Below are 9327 nucleotides of genomic sequence, written 5' to 3' on the forward strand. Positions count from 1 at the left end.
AACGTGTAGTCCGGCCAATTAAACAGAAGGCCTCATACGGTAAGCAGTTTCAGGCAGTTTCCATCATATTTGGATATGTATGCATGAGACCTCGGTAATCAGTGAATATGATCTACATGTTTTTTATTTCCCCAGGTTATGCATCAGCACTCATTCAATCTCAGCAAGAAGGCTACGCCAGATCGACTAAGGCTCTCCGAGAATCTAGTGCCTCCTTAGCGATAGCAATGCACCTGCCCCCATCTCCAAATCATTTAATCAAATTTCAAAACAGGAAGCAGTTAACTTTTATCTCACACAGAAATCACGTTTCAGCAAAAGCTTCATTTAGAATCTTGTAGTGGTTGGTTGTTGGTTGCACCTTCTCCTTCTCTGTTTGTTCTGTCATTTTACTTGCTGCTGGGATCCTGTCACTGCAATTCTGCATGTTAGCAGTCTTGTATAAAGTACTTGAAAGCCATACTTGAGTAAAAGTACAAGTATCTTACCAGAAAATGACTTTGGTAGAAATAAGTCTCCTTTTAGAATATTACTTGATTAAAAATCTTAACGTATCTCATATTTACTGTACTTAAGTATCAATTCATTTTCTGATATTAAATGTACTTAAGTATTAGAAGTAAAAATAAAAAAAAAATTGATTGGGAACTTTATGGCCAAAGGTGTGTGACGTTATCTTCATCGTGTCGTCGGGGTGATCATCGTCTGTTACCATGGCAGCAGAGCCTGCACCAGGTGCTTCCATGACACTATCAGTCATTATGCTTTCTGCTCTTCTTTAGTTTTTTTTTTTCTTATTATAGTAAGTCATAAAATGTCATAAAAAGTCATAGTATACTGTCATAAAAGTCTACAGTATGTGATAAAAAAGTCATAGTAACGTATGTCGAAAACGTCATACAAATGTCATACAAATGTCAACGTTATACCTAACTACAGCTCAGCCTTTAAACTATAGTACAGTAGCAAAGTATTTGTACTTTGTTACATTACAAAACTAATGTTAGTGTTGCTTTGTCTTTTGTTTGCTTGTAATTGTACCTGTTGGTGTGAGCTTTTAATTGTGATATTGTCACGGGTCACTTTGCATGCGTTTGTGCATATGTGAGTAACCTATAAACACATTTTATTCAAATTAAATTCTGTCTACTGTTTTTTTATATTCAGTTATTTATTTCATTGAGGGGGGTTGGGGATGTAAGCTCGCAACAAAACAAACGTACCACTAAACTGTTAAAAAACTGAAAAATGTAATTAAGCTCATCCTCATCCAAACGAGGCCATTCAAATCCATTGTAGGCACCTGCTTGGAAGTGATGTCGGACGGCTGAAACCAGGCAGGACGCTATCGGCTTCCGTATGTGCCTCCCCAGAATGCCATATGCCCAACGTACAACCTGCCTGTATGCTGTGTACCTGTATTGCCTAGGGGTAGGGATACAGTACAAAAGTTGTTTATATGTTTTTTTAGATTCAGAAGTGATGAATGAAATAACTCCATTGTAAACATACTCGTGTGTGCTGGCTTCAAGAGGACCGTGATCCTGCCTGAAATGAGAGTAAGCTATTCGCAAAACAAAAAGGTTCAGGCAGCATGCCTCAAAACCAGGATGCTGCGTGAGACACGTCAGATCTGCTCCACTAAACTCCAAAACGTGTTCACCTCACGGCAGTAGATACTCTCCACTGCTGATTCCATTGGGTGGCATAGCCCACACAAACACCTGTCAAACACAGCGATAGCGAGATCGATCTCTCTTTTTCTTTCTGACAATGAGCATCGCTAATTAGTTGCGTTTTAGCACAGGCAATATCGTGTTCTGTCAGCAGATGCCGGCAAAGCGCCATTGTGCCTGTGCAGTGTGTGCATCTCTACAGCTCTGATTAGGACCACTGACACCATGTCAGTAAATAATGTCTTCAGTCGTTGCTATTCTACATGACGGAAAGATTTTGAAAGGATTTTGGCTTGTTCCCTAATGTTATCACCAGGCTAACCTAGACTAGCTCTAGCTACTCACCAGGACACCTGGCCAACCCTCCACTCATTCTTCTCACACCAAGCATTTATAACTCTTTGAGGGACATGATTACTGGCAATTTCCTCCCCTCTCTCACGCCTGACTAGTTCAAAATTGTAGGGTTGTGGTCCATTAAGAATGTGATGGTTTCCCACCTCCTCAGTCTCCCAGTCGTTCTCCATAGTCAAGCCACAAACAGTAGGAATCTAGCAGAGTATGGGTTGCTACTCCCTCTTACGACGTCATCACCCAGTTACTGTAAAAAACATGCTACCTTTGAAGAAACCCCAATAAATGTTATTTTAACGCATTTTAAGACAGAAATGTTTAAATATATACATATTGAGCACTTTATTTACACATTAATTGGTTGTGGTGGTTAACCTGCAATTTACACTTTAAGGAAAAGGTCGTGGGTGGGCTTATGTTTCCGTGACACGCAGTAATAACGGGACGGGTTTAGGAAAAGATGAAAGTGACTTTATGAAACATGACACGCAGGACATGAACCCCGGTCTCCTGGGTGAAAGTCCTGTGTTTGACCCATCCACCCCCCCAACCAACCTACCTACGCGGAATTTCCCCCTTACATAGTACTCTCTAAACCCAGTCTAGCTGCTGCTCTGCCCGCTACATTCTACAAACACGCTGAAGGATGCTTTTTCGTCATTTCAGATGCTGAGAGCCACTGTCCAAATGTCTGTATTTTAACGAGTTTGGAGTGAGATTGGGTTGTCTTAACTTGTTGTTGTTAGTCCTTATTTAAAGGACAGGTTCACTTCATTTGCCATACTGGCTCTGTGCACAGATGTATTCCAAAGTTTATCTGAAGCTAATATGAGGCTTCAGTACTGAGTTAGAGAAACAAAGTGTATCATTTAAAGTTACAACCTTTATAGTACCAAGTTCACTCTTTGTGTTTTCCCAGACAGGATATCTGAAGCAGAGTGACAGAAACACAAAGAAGATATTTAAAGATAAAAACATATTTTGACAAACGTAGACTACTGAAGTAGGACAGTGGACTTTGTCCTCTATCTCTTACATTAGAAAGATTATTCTCCAGTATGAACGGGAGGAATGATCAGAACAAGAAAACTTAGTTTTAGTTTCAGTGTTCATAATAGAGTGCAGATCGGGCCGAATTTTTCTGTCCGAGCCCGGGCCGCGTCCGACAGAGCCGTGACCGAACCTGACGCCAGCCCGACAGGCTTTAAGATATTTCTGTCCGAGCCCGACCCAGTTAAAATCTCTTTTTTTTTTCTCATACTAATAACACATGTACGTTTGTTTGTGTGGAAAGCTTTCATTAAGCAGCTGTAGGAAGGCATTCAGAAATGTCAACAGATGAGGTCATCAGCTCACACGGGGCAACAAGCTCACGTTAATAATCTGTTTAATTTAAAATGTTAAACCTGCGTTAACCTTTCCTGATTGCTTCTTTTCCGACCGTGGTCAGAAAATCAGGGGGGAGTCGTTACCTCCAGGGCCGACGTTATAAAATGAATAACTTCGGGGTTAAATTCCCGTTTCTGGAGAGCAGATGAATGAGCTTGGCTTTCAGTCTGGACTTTATCTCGGACACACACACACTGTGTTCAAAACTTATTCCACCAACTCTGCTCTGGTTGCAACATGTCTGCTTCCTCTTTCTCTATCTCGCTTCTGCCCACTTTACACACACACACACACACACACACACACACACACACACACACACACACACACACACACACACACACACACACACACACACACACACACACACACACACACACACACACACACACACACACACACACACACACACACACACACACACTGAGCTCTCTTAAAGGAGCTGCAGCACTATTTTACAACAAATGCCTTATCGCGCTGATGTGACCGAGCCCGACCCGAACCAGACCATAATTTCGAAATATCTGTCCGAACCCGGCCCGGCCCGGCCCGTCGGGCGTTGGGTTGGGAATCCATGCCTTAGTTCATATGAACACCTGACCATTGTTTTAAGATAGATTTAAAACATGTGTATCCATTGTGTAATGTCTTTTATTATAATGTAAAACACTAAAGTGGCATAATTGATATAACCAAAAATGCATTGCCATTATGATTGAGAAGCTCTTTTTTTTTTTGCAGTTACCAATCGACAGATTGACAAACTCAGCGTCTTAGAGAACCAGATCACAGACCTGACTGCAGTGAACCAGGAGCTGGAGACGGACAAGAACATCTTAACAGGACAAATACTAAACATCAGTCAAGCTCAGTGGAGCATTGATGAATACTGCCCCAAAGAAAATAACGGTATGTTCAGATCCCATTACTTAGAGCCAATAATAACCAAAAATAATATGCAGTAATGTTAATTGGTTGGTCTCTGTAGTTTCAGAGAGACGGTGTAGAGCTTGTCAGAAGGGCTGGAGACTCGAGTCCAGCTGCTATCTGATTAATGATCCTCCTGATCAAAAAACCTGGGAAGAAGCTCGAGAAGACTGCAGAGGACGGAGCTCAGATTTGGTTGCTGTACATAATAAAGAGGATGAGATAATGAGGAAGCAGTGGGAATTTGTATGATGCAGTTATTAAATTGAAATGTATTTTTGTTGGTTGAACACTGTATGTAAATCAGTGTGTTTATTTAAAGGTGCTCTAAGCAATGTCACGCCTTTTTTAGGCTACAACATTTTTTTGTCACATACAACAAACATCTCCTCACTATCTGCTAGCTGCCTGTCCCCTGAACACACTGTAAAAAAACGCGGTCTCTGTAGACAGCCCAAGGGGGTAAGCGAGCATCTGCAAAGCGTAGCTCCTATGGAGACATTCTGATGCTACCAAGCCATCACCTCCCGTTAGCATCCCGTTAGCATCCCATTGACTCCCATTCATTTTGACATCACTTTGACGAAATGAAATAAACAGTCTTCCAGCCAGATCTGGGGTGGGGATTGGGGGGTTAGTGCGCGGAAGCACAGAAGGGAGGGGGAGATGACAGGATGAGGACGAGGGAGGAGTGAGCTAGCCTTGTTTGGTTTGAAAATACTTTGAACGTCACCCAAACATCGCTTAGAGCACCTTTAAGAAGTGTTTAAATATCTGATAACTGTTTCTCTCTTGTCAGGATACACTCAGTTTGTACAGCTGGACTAGTGTAGAAACTATTGGATACTTGACTGGCCTGAGAGCTGAAGGAGGGAAATGGAAGTGGATCGATGGAAGTGATCTGACTGAAAGGTAAGAGACACATTCCTAAACATTTTGAATCATGAATCTCAATCTAAACATCATGTTCTCCCCTCAGTCTCAGCGACTGGATACATGACCCATCATCTGCTACTGACGGTCAGTGTGTAGTTTCTGTCGGTAGATATGGATAGATATCAGTGAGCTGTGCTGAGAGATACACATGGATCTGCCAAAAGAAGGCTTTATCTGTTTAAAGGTGCCCTGCTACACGTATTTCATTACTTTGTGGTAATGTCTGAAGTTCTACCATGGACTCTTGGTGACCTTGTTTCAAGCCATTCTAGCGTGGTATAGAAAGCCTGTAGGAAGACTCAGCTCCATTTGTGCCAGTTCTCATTAATATTCAACGAGCTAAGCTGCTTGACTCTGATTGGCTAACAGCTAGCCAATGAGAGCCTGGCTATCATCAACCTTTACCCAGCACAACTGGGCGAGCTCATGAATAGTAATGAGCTCAGGCAACACCACGTCAGACTGACCAGCTATTTTAATTGGCCTGATTTCTCCGCTTATTTATTTGTAGTGGCTAGAGCTGACAGAGGAGGTAGCAGTTCATTTTCACATTCACGCCATAACACAAACAACAACAACCTAACATATTTCAAAAAATACAAGGAAAAACGGTTTTGTGTGGCAGGGCACCTTTAAACATTGCAGTCAGACTTGAGAACTTTACTGGATGCTCTGCATGATAATATCAACTGGCTTCATGAATATCAAACTGGGAAGACTTCTACATCACACTTTAATTGTTTGTGTTTTGTTTTCATAAATAAAAATGTAAAGGCATTTTATTTTTTTTTTGGAAAAAGAGAAAATAAATCTTTACAGTGAATTCTTTTTTTAAAGTTGTTTGAGTGATGTCAGGTGTAATGTATAGGTGAATTAGATAATGGATGAAATAGGTATGGCTTCAACGACTGGCCTGAATGGAGAATAAACTGTTAATTATGAATAACTCTGAATGTGCCTTTGTTCTGCTTTGTTATATTAGCAGATTGATGAGAGGGAGCGACAGACTGCTCAGCTTCCTGTTTCCTGTGTGATATTTTATATTGTCAACCCGTCCTCGCTCTGAACTCGTAAAATACGGACGTTTGGACAGTGGCTGTCAGCGTCTGAAGCCACGAAAAAGATGTCCTTCAGCGTGTTTGTAGAACGTAGCGGGCAGAGCAGCAGCTACACGGGGTTTGAAGATGACGTAACACTAAGCGCGACTACAGTAGCGAGTAGTATGTAAGGGGGAAATTCCGCATAGGGAGGTTGGTCGGGGGGTGGATGGGTCAAACACAGGACTTTCACCCAGGAGACCGGGGTTCATGTCCCGCGTGTCACGTTTCCTAAAGTCGCTTTCTGCTTTTCCTAAACCCGTCCCGTTATTACCGCGTGTCACGGAAACGTAAGCCCACCCACGACCTTTTCCTTAACATAACTGTGTCAAAAGTGACGCCAATAGTCCCGACCAAGCGCGTTTAGATAAAGCACGTTATATGACGCTAAAGGAGACTTTTAGTGTCAATAACAACGCCAAAGGCTCCTGACCAAGCGTACGAGATGGGAGTGAGAATGTTTTGATATTGTTGCTACTCATGAGCCAAAATGGGGGAACTGCATCACTTGTTTTTCTTCAGCATTTAATGTAAAGCATATAAATATGTAGAGTGTTTTATCTATCTAGAAGCAAAGGCATGTTTTATTACATTGAATAAAAAAAAGATGCAACACATTGTTGTTTTCATCTTATTCTTACTTCAGGTTCAACCCAGGGTTTTCTGTACCACGACAGTGGATCTCTTGTTACCGGGTTCAATCGCCGTGGTAACTCATGCGGAACGCCTAACCTGGTCGGGAGCAGGTTAAGTTGGAGATCAGAGATCAATCGGTTTAAAGCACCGCCTGCTGACCAATCAATACTCGGTTGATAACGGCGTCACCGTTCTTAGAAGACCAGGCGGAGCTCGGTGGGTGGAGAGAGAGAGGTGTGCTCAGAAACGTTAAAACATTTAGAGAGCGACAACCCCGTTAACATTCCCTGATGGGTATTTTTATGAAAGATATAGATTTTGAGTGGAGGGAATTATGTAGGCCTATAGGCTATTTGTCGGCTTGCTGAGCCGTGTGTTGCCAATGCCACACATCAGTTTGAATTATGTTTTTATATATTTTATTTCCCCTAACGCTGGCTTCCCACTGCCAGGGCTGCAACTGAAATACCAGGCTAAAGCAACGACAGTGTATGGAAAGTGCACAAGTGTAATTATGGTCAGATCTTGGTCCTGACTGATGGAGAAGTGATATTAATAAGCGTTGTGATTTACACATCTACAGCGTCTGCTATTTTTTTTGCAGTGACTGTATTGCCTTTTGCAATGTAATGTAAAACCGTGTTCACATTTATGTAGAATTATAGTTTGCTTTTCTTATGTAAAATATGCGTATATTATAATATGATACGAGTGCTGTCCAACTTTTAGTACGTATTGTAAATCTAACATCAGGCTGCACGTTCAACAATATGCACGTGAAGCACTTTTATAGACCCTAAGCTTTATTGATTTGGCATGAAGTTACATTATTAAATTAAAGCGTGCTGAGTGAACAGACAATGGTAAAAGACAGGTTTGGAAAAGCCGCCATCAGAGAGGAAAGACTCATCTTTCTGTTTCTCTCTTTGGATTTGTCCATTTTGATGTGTTTTTTTTTTTAACTTTCCCTCTGTTTTGCTTTGTCTTCCGTTCACTTTTCTCCCCTCATATCTCTTTTTCGATGCTTCTCTCACTCTCAGTAGAGGACGGTCACATTGTCAGGCTCGACTGCACCTGGGAACATCTCGTCACACCAATATGTCACTCAGAGAGAGAGAGAGAGAGAGAGAGAGAGAGAGAGAGAGAGAGAGAGAGAGAGAGAGAAGGGAACCAAAGGACAGACTAAAGACTAAAAAACTCTGGGGGAGAAATATGAGTGAAGGACTGGAAATGAAAGATGACTCAGGGGAATGAAACAAAGAGTCGGAGAGAAGAATGAAGACAAAAAAAGACAAATACACACAGACAGACAGACAGACAGAGACAGACTCCACAGGACAACATCACTGTGACAGTTTGTCTGACTGAGCTCTTGTGCATGTCTAAAGGCTGTCATTGCAAATGATACTTCCACCCCCCAAAACTAGATAGATAGATGGATAGATAGATAGATAGATAGATAGATAGATAGATAGATAGATAGATGGATAGATAGATAGATAGATAGATAGATAGATAGATAGATAGATAGATAGATAGATAGATAGATGGATAGATAGATAGATAGATAGATAGATGGATAGATAGATAGATGGATAGATAGATAGATAGATGGATAGATAGATAGATAGATAGATAGATAGATAGATAGATAGATAGATAGGGTAGATAGATAGATAGATAGATAGATGGGATAGATAGATAGATAGATAGATAGATAGATAGATAGATAGATAGATAGATAGATAGATAGATAGATAGATAGATAGATAGATAGATAGATAGATAGATAGATAGATAGATAGATAGATAGGTAGATAGATAGATAGATAGATAGATAGATAGATAGATAGATAGATAGATAGATAGAGAGATAGATAGATGGGTAGATAGATAGATAGATAGATAGATAGATATATAGATAGAGAGATAGATAGATGGGTAGATAGATAGATAGATAGATATATAGATAGAGGGATAGATAGATGGGTAGATAGATAGATAGATAGATAGATAGATAGATGGATAGATAGATAGATAGATAGATAGATAGATGGATAGATAGATAGATAGATAGTTTGGCTCCTAAAACACAGGGCTTTCAAGAGGGGAGCAGAGTTCATGTCCTGAAGAAGTTAAGGAGAAAACACAAGACTTTCACCAGGAAACAGGTGTTCATGTCCTGAAGAAGTTAAGGAGAAAACACAAGACTTTCACCAGGAAACAGGTGTTCATGTCCTGAAGAAGTTAAGGAGAAAACACAAGACTTTCACCCAGGAAACAGGTGTTCATGTCCTGAAGAAGTTAAGGAG

Source organism: Sander vitreus, chromosome 4 (assembly GCF_031162955.1).
Source record: "Sander vitreus isolate 19-12246 chromosome 4, sanVit1, whole genome shotgun sequence".
Lineage (NCBI taxonomy): Eukaryota > Metazoa > Chordata > Actinopteri > Perciformes > Percidae > Sander > Sander vitreus.